At 32.0% G+C, this 13,248-nt stretch overlaps 1 protein-coding gene across 1 annotated transcript in view; it reads right to left on the bottom strand.

The window, feature by feature from the left end:
• Positions 1-13,248, bottom strand: part of LOC127850412 (uncharacterized) — a 118,197-nt gene that overhangs the window by 63,565 nt on the left and 41,384 nt on the right. The gene's annotated exons all lie outside the window — the stretch shown is intronic.

Below are 13,248 nucleotides of genomic sequence, written 5' to 3'. Positions count from 1 at the left end.
TGCAAGTTTTTTGTAATCGATCCTAATCAATCCTTTCTGATGACATATACAATCTGACATAAACAGTTCATAAAGTAGTTAATGTAAGTCTTTAGTTTTGAACATGTCCAGTATTAGTAATGAATACAATTGAGTGCAATACATGTTATGTATCTTTTAATATCAGATACTGAGATGTTGCTTTCTGAGAGGGGGTAATCACGTGATGACGAGCTGCCGGAGATACAAATATATTGATTTGTGTTACAAACTAGCAATGTATATATGTTTCAAGAAAATAGTCTTTTATAGATTAACACTATGAAATAAAAGCCAGTAATTTTCTTCCTAATATGGCTGGAAAGTGAGCGGAATAGAAAATTATAATACAAGTAATAAAGGGTATAAAACGACGAAAAATACCTTCCTCGGCATGGACGTCGCCATCTTGGCTGTCACGTGATTACCCCCTCTGTTTCTTGAAAAATATTTTGCAATTAATCATTCTTCAATTTGTGGTCCTATTTCCCGAAATCTTTTCTACGAAACTAACGCATCGGATTAATATGGACTATATGCTTGCAATAGTGGCATAAAATATGGGACAGCTCGAAACACATTATTGAAAAATATTAATGTTGTAATAAAGTGAGAACTTTCATTCCTCGCAAACAATTTCTAATTAAAAAATCGGAGTATAATAACACAATAGATTACTAAGACCAATTCCAATTGTTTGATAAAGGACCAACAGAAACATATAAATGTTTTAAGGACTACACAAAGTTGAATAAAATTAACTTTATCGACCTTCATTTTGCATATGGATACATGTACTTTACGTTTCGTTTGGTTGTCCAGGTTGAGCGTTCAATCATGTCTTCTATACTATACTTACCATGCTAATTTATTGCATTTCAAAGAATAAAATACATTGCTAAGCACTTTCGTAGATTTCTGTCATTGAATATCCTTATTTAACTGGGCTATAACTTGATTATTGCAAATGTTACCAAGTAAAGTTTGGCTAACCTTACTGCATTTTCATTTGGATATTTGTTAATCACCTTTATGTCTTGTCTTTCAATTTTTTAGAAAATCACAAAGTACTAAATATTGAAATGTATACATCATATTTCTTTCCGTTTTACACGTGGTGAACTTTTACACACACTTATAGTTTAGATAATATTTACTACGTACAACAACATTTACCTCGCACATGAAACAACTGAATTTAAGACAATTTAGAATAACCGTATTATAAAGAAAATAAGACACACATATACAATTTTGAACTAACGTTTCATATGGTCAGTACCGCAAACCTACTTACTGTGCCAGCAATTGTAAAAAGTAACAACTCGGATACTCTTTCAAATCTGAATATTATTTGTTATTCCTAATGTCGACACTATTATCAATCTATATTGTCGTGTATGTAATGCATAAATACTTGCACAGAACCATTAATACTACCCTGATATAATTTACGAAAGAAAATACAACAAATCGAGAGAAGCATGACTTGAAGCTGAATTTAATAAATCGCGTCAGAATTTATGATACTAGTGCAGATGCAAAAAGTTTCCATAACAAAACCATTTAGTTCAACTGTTAAACATTTCAAAAGTTAGTATTAGTTATTATGTTGTTAATTGTGAAATTAATGCCGTCTACAGAAAAAATCCCTAAGATGATTAAAAATGACCATAAATTTTGATGACTAAGAATGCGTGTTGTAGTTGTGATATAACACGTCTGTCTCATAGATACGTATGCCTATCATTTGCACTGACTTTTATATGCCTTTTTTAGCACTTTTACATACACATAAGATAGTTAAACAGTACAATTAATGTTATATCAGTTATATTCATTGACAGAAAACACATATTAAGTTCCATTTGAAATGCAATCTAATCGTATTTATGCGCGTATAAAAATGTTCCCACGTCATGTATAATGCACGGTTTCATGTACAATTGTGCGATGAAGTTTTACATTCCAAAAACAAAAACACGTGTGAGCCGTGTGGTTTTGTTGAAGACGATTGTTAAAATTATTTAATGTAAGTCTTCGTAAAACATGTGATACCAGGGGCGCGGTTGAAACTCGATTAGTATGACTTAAGACGACTATAATACCATGTTACACACCACATATTAATACCTGACCGACACAATTTGAACAACTTCGAATGAAAGAGGGTCACCAAAGGATTATTGGATAATTGTTTGTTAGTTTATTTTTAACTTGGCGGAGCTAGTTAGGGGGAGGTGTCGTTTTAATTTTTTTTTGCACTTTGCACGACCCACGACAAACGAGGAACGACGCACAGCGGACAACACAAACTCTGTAGATTGCACATGTAAGCTTACAATTTGCTCGCAGCACAATTATCCATGGTAACAAGCATCAAATTTAACGAAAAGAAAAAAATATTTCTGGTTTAAGTTGCAGATTTGATAATTATTTGATCGACATATGATATTATCAGAAAATTTAAAGTTTTCAATCGGTATTATATCTAATAAAATGACCTGACGTTATCAGGTTATTATCGTCGACAACTTTTCCGTTGAATAAAAAACAACATACAAATTGAAGAGTAATCAAATGTATCCGTATGAACTAATGATATAAACATGGTTCATTAGCGGAGATCACTTTGAGATTTACTCTACCATGGATAGGATTTTTTCACGTTCTAACAGTGTCATGTGTAATTGTAATAATGAGAAGTGTTGTTTTTACAAAAGTTGTTTTAACTGGGCTATTGGCATGCATTTGCATACCATACATGTTTCAGTCATACTGAAATGTCATACTATTTACAAGTTTGATCGCTGCTTTAATCGGTTGACATGTAATTATTTCTGGTATAAACTGGAGTCAATGTGTAGAGCGTTGTGGAATGTATTAAATGTTTCATGTAGTTTGGTATATCCCTTAAGTCTCATGGGACTGAACCTATATGTAAGCCAGAATACCAGCAACTACAATACACTATAACTAAATACACCCGGGATAAGTTTAGACACATTCTAGCAATATTTCTGCTTAAATTTATTCAAAACCAAATGCTTAATCAATCGTCGTCATATTATCTACACAGAAATTCACATATATAACTGAATACCTCGAGCATTTGATACAGTGCTTAAGTGTTGCTTACGTTAAAGAATGTTACGAAAAAAGTGTTCTTATAAATACTTTTGTGTCACGTATTTACTAAGTTTATGTTCATGCCCGAAAAGTGTCATTTCATTATTTTAGATAAACTTCAAGTTCATGTGTTACCATTTATATTTTATACACATGTAATAGCGGTCATGTTAATATTTAAAACCAATGGCTTGCGTTCAGAAAGTCATTGTTCCCACGGCTGTTTATCTTTATAATAAGTAGAAACTCATAAGAAGAACGAGCCACCATACATCCCGAAAGATAGTTGCCGTTTTCTGAGGCCGGATTTATCAATCAATTAATCCTAGACCATCGCATAAAAATTCAGTCGTGCAATAAACATTGTAGTCTTACACGCATTATATTCGGCATTTCCCGTCATATTTATTGCATTTAATTACTTCTGTCAGCATTCAAATATATAAATGTAGAAATGTTTCTTAAATTATGGCAATCAAATGTCCACGCTTGAAATTTAATATTCACATTAGTCAGTAAACTATTCGAAAATTGATTTTCGTTGGCTAAGTATAACGGATAAGAATCTGTTAACTGAATAACTAAATTTAATGAATGGCTTGCTGCGCTATTTTGTATTGTTGTTGGTAAAATAAAACGCGCTTAAATAGCGAATCCACGTTAAATATGCATTAAAACCCGATAAAAGTGTCACACTCGCCCACAAATCACTACTCTTGATCGCTGATAATTTATTATCAATGGATTGTATTTCTGATCATTCCCTTACATATCTGCCTGAACACTCCGCCTTATGTATTTGCGTTGATGATTTGCTTACACGAGCAATAATTCGGAGTGAAAATAAACGAACACATACCAATTAATACCATGGTTCTTTCCCGCACACTAGACTAAATAGTAAACCCTATTACCGAATGTTTCCCAACAATGCAAAGATTAGTTTATGTTTCCATTACACGAACTTGATGAATTCAGAAAAATAATATGAATGTATTTAATGAAACATGTTAATTAGCATCCCATTTTACTACATTTTTTTCAGCAGTAATATTAAACATAGAATACTTTTTATGATGCATTTTACCTCGATATAAATTTGCATGTTAGTTACCCATTTTAAACATGAATATTTATGTCTCAGAATAATGAATTAATGATGATATATTAGTGGAATCGCTAAACACATATAATTAGCTAATATCAATAAAAAATCCCCGCATAAAGCTTAATATTACCGTGTCATGGCTCCTTATGGTAATTTTCTTTGAGAAACTGCCGTATAATTATTTTAAATCACCGATTGAACACGAGGCATTTGGTCAGTATAAACGCAAAATGAAATTATTAATAATTTAAAGGGATAAAGTTCAACTGAACACGGTAAATATAAACAAAATCACAATTCATTTTAAATCGTACATGTTACACACTGATTATTAATAACTGAGTAAGTATACGCACCCGGTTGCACGTTTCCTAATATGAAAAGTGACAGCAGCAGACTTTTCATGACCATCTTTCTAACGCAGAAATATCCCATCTTATATGTTCGAAAAAATTCAAATTCACAATTCACTCGTGTTGGGTAATCCAAGGATGCAATGAATCAAATGCACTCAGTGTTTGATATGCTGCTGTGTTTCAATGTACGTGAAATCACTTCACCAATACCCTATATATTCATCTTTTTGTAAGTATGTGTTTATATAAAAACGTTGCTTAATATTGTTTCACTCAAACAGCACGCCACACCATTTACACAAACGTTATTAACATGTGAGAAACCAGCATGAACTGCGTATTATCCTGAATTCAAAATTTCACAATAAACTTATTTTTATAGTCGTCTTAATGGCTCAATGCTCACAACAAAACATTCTTCCGTGAGGATTTGCATTATCTATTTAGTCGCTGATTCTTAAAGCAGAACAATTCTCATTTAAGACTCTCTTTTGGTTAAATGCGCTCTGTAAAACCAATTGAACAATTGCACGATATGCTATGCTTTAATAACAATATATCAGTGATTCATTTTACATATCGTTTCATTGTTTAGCCGTAGACTCTTATCAATAAACCGCTTTTCTTTTCATGGGAAATGCGTTTATTATATATTCTGGTTGGTAATCATATTTCATTGTGTTATAACATTCGTATAATATTACGAGTTTTTGCATATATAAACGCCATGGTAAGGGCGTTCGGCTGAAATATTATACATATAAAAAAGCAAAATTGCTTAGTTTTTTAAATATTTGTTTAAAACGTGGTATTCATAATACAAATCGCTGTTAATTTATCCGTTTCTTCACTTACACTTAAGTCAAACATATGTTCCTCGTGCCCATGAGTTCCAAATAGTATTATTTAACATTCAATGACGTTTTGTTGTGTGCTTAATTTGAAAAACAAATTCTCATAACAACATATTGCTCACTTAAGTCCATTGCAATATCCATCACATGACAGTTCACATTTAATTTTTATGGCACCTCCTTTTAGCAACGATAAATGGATTTGGTAATTCGGAGTAAAGATTGCATTGCACATTCAAATGATTTGAAATATCCACAAGTAATAGCTTTGCCCTTAAGCATATTCTCTTTATGAGAACATAAACAAGTGGGTTCAATCTTCAATTATTAAATGCAACGTTTGTTACATGTACCTCAACGACGCGGAACAATTGTTGTTGAATGTGCCATTGATCGAATGTGTTGAGTCTTAAGATTACCCTTTTTCAAAAACACATAAAGCTCGCCTGGCTCGATAACGCGTACGACTAATTTTACAGGATCCTTTGTACTGTGAAAACCTATTATGTCCCATCTGTCATCTACATATGCCCTTACATGCCTTTTGCAGTCATACGCTCGTCAGCAGCTGTAATACTTAAACGAATACGAGGGTCATCTGCTGGCCGAAAGATGAAAACTATTGTTCAATCGTATTCGTAAATCAATATATGTCCATGCAACAGCAGTTTCGTTAATGACATTTTGAAAACAAAACACGATAGGCGCCTATGCTTTAGAATGTTTATATAGGCGATCATTTGGCATTTACTATGAAGGACAATGCAAATTGTAGTAAACATAAATGAATAACCATGTAGCAAAAAATTATTCTTATCTTATTAGACGTTGAAAAAAGGAGCTTCAGATATGTTTTATGCAATAACTTAAACATTATTGAGTCATTATCATAAGGTCATGCCATTGTATGTGTTGCACAATGTTTTGAATATAATCTATAACTCATGGAAACACTTTATTTTATAATACAAATTTAAAGTTCCCCTTTTTACTTCACAAATAAAACTTCAGAATTTAAAACATTCATGTTTATTAATCGAATTATGATTTTAAACATTATACAAGCATCACATTGGAAAGAAAACCGAAACTTTTAACGCACCATCGTGTGATATTAATTGGAAATTCCTCTAGACATGGTATGCATTCATGAGAACACAACAACAGAGGTCTTCAAACAATTATAACCAACTGTAATTTGCTTTGCTGTCAATCAAATAAAGTAGCAATTTCCCCTGTTACACGTCGCTTGTTCCGATGTTAAGATGCTACTCTATGAGATATATCAGTTTCCGTTCCGTATTTTTGCAAGTTTGTATGTATGTATGTATGATGTATGTATGTATGTATGTATGTATGTATGTATGTATGTATGTATGTATGTATGTATGTATGTATGTATGTATGTATGTATGTATGTATGTATGTATGTATGTATGTATGTATGTATGTATGATGTATGTATGTATGTATGTATGTATGTATGTATGTATGTATGTATGTATGTATGTATGTATGTATGTATGTATGTATGTATGTATGTATGTATGTTTGTATGTATGTATGTATGTATGTATGTTTGTATGTATGTATGTATGTATGTATGTATGTATGTATGTATGTATGTATGTATGTATGTATGTATGAATGTATGTATGTATGTATGTATGTATGTATGTATGTATGTATGTATGTATGTTTGTTTGTATGTATGTATGTATGTATGTATGTACGTACGTGCGTGCAGGCGTACGTACGTACGTACGTACGTACGTACGTACGCACGCACGCACGCACGGGCGGACGTATGGATGGATGGATGGATGGATGGATGGATGGATGGATGGATGGATGGATGGATGGATGGATGGATAGATGTGTGTATGGGGATGTGTGTGTGTGTATGGGGATGGATGGATGTATATATGTATGTATGTTTGTGTGTATGTATGTATGTATTCAAATAAATAACAATATTCTTGAATTTACACGTTCTAAGATGGCAATAAGTTCAATCATGATTCCTTCAAGAACATCAACCAAATTAGTAAGATAAGACTCATTAGACACAGAGAAACATATAATTAGGACAATGATAATTAAGCTAATTGACAACGACTTATCATCTTCGGTCATCGGACAAGAATGGTACACCAATTATACTGATGGAAACAATGCTTCAACTGTGTAAGTAAAGGCCTGGTGCCATGAAACGTTTTCATTAAAAATTATCAAGACCAAGTTACTATGCCGTATAAACACTTTAAGGATGTCGAGCAAATATGTGCCGCGGGTTTAAACATTATTATCTTAACCAGCAACTCGTGGCAATGTGACTCGTGGTGCTCATTCAATGTTAATGAATTGTTTAATTTATAACATATATATTTGTACACAAATAAAATTTAATATCAGACACGTTGTCGTTACAAACAGGTTAGAGGTAAGACAACTTAATGTTAGAACAACTACATTTTAACAATAATTTATTATGTCATGGTGTCTACTATTTCATGGAAGTCGTGTTGTTAAAGTTACATTTTTCGTATTGCGATCAACAATAAATTATTGTTGAACGTAATAATACACCAGACAGTTTATTAAAAGTGATTGTAATCATTAATATCCATTCAAATAAAAATGCATTAATTATTTATCGTTCTTCTTTCTACATTTGCTACATTTCACGCATTGTTTGAAATTGTGTAATTAATTTTTATTGTCACATCAATACACATTGAATTGACATAACCCAAACGAATAACGAGCTGTTCTTTCATATACGTTGAGAGGGTTGCTTGATTTTTTTTTATCCTCAAAAGTAAGGATTATTCTAGGAAAACAAAAATACTTAGACCAACACACTTATTTATTGAATATTCTTTTAACAAAGAAACAAAAACATTATTTGCTGGTTTGCTTGCATTTAAAACGGTTGTCGTATAACAACATTGTTTTGAAACGACCATCTTAGAAGCGCAATATTCTCTAGACTATATTCGTAGTAAACGTGTGCAAAGAAGTAGTAATCTACTCTTTCATGAAGTGGAATATAAGTATTCAATCTCGTAACTGTAAAATTATATATTACATATGTGTTATAAAACTACATGATCTCATTAAAGCTTCGACAAAGTTAGGTTATAGCCAATAGTGCATGAAATGTCAAATAGCTTTGTTTAAGGTCGAAAAAATGTTAACTCCTTATAAAATTACACGAGTCTTCTTCGATTTACTTCAGTGTTTCGCTGAAAGATTTAAGGCTGGTATTTCATAATGTTTACAGTTGTTATATTGCCCAAAGGGGCGTTGTCCTTAAACGCTTTTTGTGTTGTATGTCCAAATACATTGAGTAACAAATCAGTGGTCTGATCACAACACACTGATGTAAAATTCAGCGACAAATGGAAAATATGAGTATGAGTGGAACTTATTAAAGGGGCCTTTTTACAGATGTTGGCATCAATTGAAGTTTGTCTTTCAAATGCTTTATATTGATACATGTGAACATTGGATCTAAAAAGCTCAAGTAAAAAAACAAGAATACAATTAAAAAAAGAAAACAAATTAACCCGCCTTGGCTCGAACTACACAACCCTGCAGTGTAAAAGTCTACCGCCTAGACCACTCGGCCATCCGGGATCATACAATAATGGATGTATTTTATAGTTTATATAAGGAATCCTCATAATATACAAAATATAACGACACTAACAGAAACGCTTTATAATTTTCAGGTTTTTAAATCGGCAAACGATGAATATAATGGATATTTTAGAGCATGGTAAATGTTCAGTATAACTGTTGTCTCAAATATATCATAAAGAAAAAACATTTGCGAATCTGAAACAACTTTTTTTCCATTTTGTCAATTTACCAAAACGTGAAAAGCCTCCTTTAACGTATAAAGGTTTTAACATGTATATCAAGTCAATAATACGCGAGTTGCTAAAAAACCATGGCTTTTTCATGTTAAGTTATTTACATACAATTACTGATGCAGGAACTCAAAGCAAAGAGATGAACACATAATTTAATATATTTGTGGATATTTTATGAAACCATTGCTTCGGACTGACGGCTATAAATCTACATCATAAAAAGAAGAACACGGTAAACATACTCGTATATATCGTTTGTTCCGTTTAGTTATAAGATTTTGATTTATTTCGCAAAAAATATCATGACAGGCTGCAAATTATCAAATGATATGTTCTGAAGACATAAAACATTATAAGTGTCTCTAAGGTACATTGTGTAGCTCGAATTTCTAACGGTGTCTAATTTCTAAAAGATTATATGTAAGATGTTTAAACTATTAAAAACTGACACATAGCAATTATTGATTTCAATATACGAACTATACGTTGTAACGTCAGATACTGTGGAATTGCTGTCTTTGACACGATTGTGTAATAGCATATTCCGACATTTGTGGTTATATTATCCGAAGTATTTTCTACGAAACTTGTTATACCGAATCGAAAATTCTATGTGCGGAATGCATGCAACAGTGGCGTAAAATATGGAAACGCTCGAAACATATAATAAGAACAATATGCATGTTTTAATAAAGTAGGAAATCGTGTAAACTATCATTGCTGATGTGCATTCCCTACTTAACAATGGGGGGCACAAATAACAAAATCGGCTACATACATCCATTACACCTGTTTGTAAAAGGACCATCAGAACAAATCTATAGCTTTATCCTTTGTTATGAGTAGTTTTCACTTACTTTACCGACCTTCCTTAATGATATTGATACTTAACTACTGTTGGTTGTCCTGTTTGAGTGTTCGGTCATGGTTTCTATATTTCATCATATAAGTTTATAACCCTTGACAAACAAGAAAAGAAGATTGCGTAGCACTTTCGAAGTTTTCTGTTAATGACCATCCTAATTAAAGTAGGTAATACCTTGCGTTTTGTAAGCGTATATTACCAAATAAAGTAATTTAAATGTCTTGCCTTATGACTCTCAACAACAATTATGAAGATCTAACGATTGAAATGTCTAAAGCAGATACACCCACTGAAGCTCAGTCTGCAGATTGCACAAGCAAGCTTTCAATTTGATTACAGCGCGATAATCAATTGTCATTGTCATGAAATTAAAAATAATAACAGAATAATTGTTACTATTAGAAAATGTATATATAGATACCAACACGTTTTGATTCTAATAGACGGACCGGACATGGAGATATTAGATTATCATCATCGACAACCTTTTCTGCCTGAGCGCTGATGAGACGTTCACAATCTACAAATTGTAAAGTAAACGAATTGTCCGTATAAACATTTAACAGAAACAAACATGGTTCGTTGTAAATTTTGGATTTCCCTCTTTTATGTTAAGGATTATTTAAGCCAGTTACCCAGTTTCATGATTTTAGATGCGATAATGGGCACTCTTGTTTTTACTCGAGTAGTAATTACTGGGCTATTAAATGCATTTGCATACCACGCATTTTTTATTTTTACTAAAATGTCATCATTATAGTAACAATCTGGATCGCTGCTTTAATCTGTTTGCATGCATGTATTGCTGGTACATCTAATTGGAATTGGGTAGAGCATAATGGAATGGCTGCCATGCTTCCTGTAGTTTGTTATATCCCCCATTCAACAAGCAAGTCTTGTCGAACCAAATCCCATGTAAGCCCATGTAATACAAATATTTAAGGAACACATTCTCTACATAAACCCAGTACGATATATGCTTACAATAATTTTGCATTATATTTATTGAGAACCGAATGCTTGAACAACATTATTATAATAAATTAACTTCCGGTTGATTTGATGTAATATCATGTATATTTAACACACATGTTATAGCGTCATGTCAATATTTGACAGATATTTGCAATATTTGCATTGGTGTCAATAAGTCGTCGTATATACGGCTGTTTAAATTCATAGGCCCATTCAAGTCAACAGACCTCCTAGCATAGATGTGACTTTTCTGAGGCCGGAATTATCTATTAATTAATCCAAATTCAGTAGTGCAAAACAATTTATATTTCCGTAGGATATTCAGTATTTTCAGTAAAAAATTGTTTGTTTTTTCGTTTAATCACTTCTGTCATCATTGAAATATTTAAATATATAAATACCTTTTTAATTATGGCAATCAAACGTCCGCGTTTGCGATTCAATATTCACATACAACTGTAAACAATTCTACAATTGATTTTCGTTGGCTAAGTATGAATTATGATTATCTGTTGACTAAATAATTAAATGTAATGAATGGTGTGATGTGCTATTTATTTATTTATTTGTTATTGGTTAACTGATACGCGCTAAAATAGTGAACCCGCGTTAAATATGCATTAAACTCCGATTAAAGTGCCACACTCTTCCACAAATCACTGCTCTGAATCGCGGATGATTAATTATAAACCGATTAAATCTGTATCAATCCTTTACATATCTGCCTGAAAAAAACGCCCTATGTATTTTCGCTTATTTTGATAATTTGCTTTCGCGAGAAGTTTTTCAAAATCAAAATACGAATCTAAATCCAGTTACCCCAATTATACCATAATATTTTCTTGCACTGATTAGCAAAACTGTTAATTATAACCTTATGTTTTAAAATAATACCGAGATTTCTATGTTTTAATAGCACACACTTGGGACATGCTTTACATATAATACGCAAACAATATTGTTTTGCTCTAAATGAAACATGATAAATATTGTTTTTTAATTCCGCTTTTGCTATCTTTTTTCAGCAGTAATACTTGCAAGAAATCGTTTGTTATTTCAACTTACTTCAATGTTAATTTGCATTTTAGTTTACTATTAAAATAATGAATATATTTGTATAACAATTAGGAATAAATAATGCCTCATTATTGAAAACGGTTAAAATCAAACAGCTGAAATCAATGACAAATCCGTGTGAAAAGCTTAATGTCAGTCAATTTGAAAAGATGGGGTAAAAATATTCTTAAACACCAATACACAAAGAAAAAATCACTACACACGCATGATGAAACACATTTATGAGTTATTCAGAGGACTAAGTCAAACCGAAAGGCGTCCATTTGCATCACACAATATCGATATTAACTTTCGCCTGAAACAAGTGTTTGTGAACAATTTTAATGTGTATGATATTAATTTACAAGCTACCAATCTACACATAACACACGAAACACAAACACACATGTTTATGCATTTTAAATCGTAAACTAGATAAGTATTGATGCAAAGCATCAAAGGGCGTCGGGAATTTCAGTGTAAAAGGCACTCAATGAAGTTATATGGAACGATTTTTTTCTACCGTAAATATTCATATATTGGCCGATTATTTTAAACAAAATAGAAAAAGATACTGGTATAACCATTATCTATGAATTTGTGATATAACTCCCAAATAACCATTATCTATGATAATGTGTTATAACCCCCAAATAACCATTATCTAAGATTTTGTGTTGTAACCCCCAAATATTTCATAGTTCATTTTATTTACACCGGTTTCCTTTTTTTTACTGGCATCCGTGTGCAGTTTTCATTAATGGAACAGAACTGTGTAGGTTTAAAAAAAATCTGCTTCATCTTGTAAGCGTAATTTCATATTTTTCTCAACTTCAATGGGAGATGATTCTGAACTTATTCTTACGTTGCTCATTTACGATAGGGGTTGAGAACTCATCGATATGAAAACACTGTAAAAGTTTTAATGGGTTTACGAACCCCCCACCCTCTCACACAAATATTTTATTGGCATAATAAAAACAAAAAATGGTTACAATAAAACAGC

The sequence above is a fragment of the Dreissena polymorpha genome, chromosome 11 (assembly GCF_020536995.1).
Source record: "Dreissena polymorpha isolate Duluth1 chromosome 11, UMN_Dpol_1.0, whole genome shotgun sequence".
Taxonomy (NCBI): domain Eukaryota; kingdom Metazoa; phylum Mollusca; class Bivalvia; order Myida; family Dreissenidae; genus Dreissena; species Dreissena polymorpha.
This window is presented reverse-complemented; position numbering and strand designations above follow the sequence as displayed.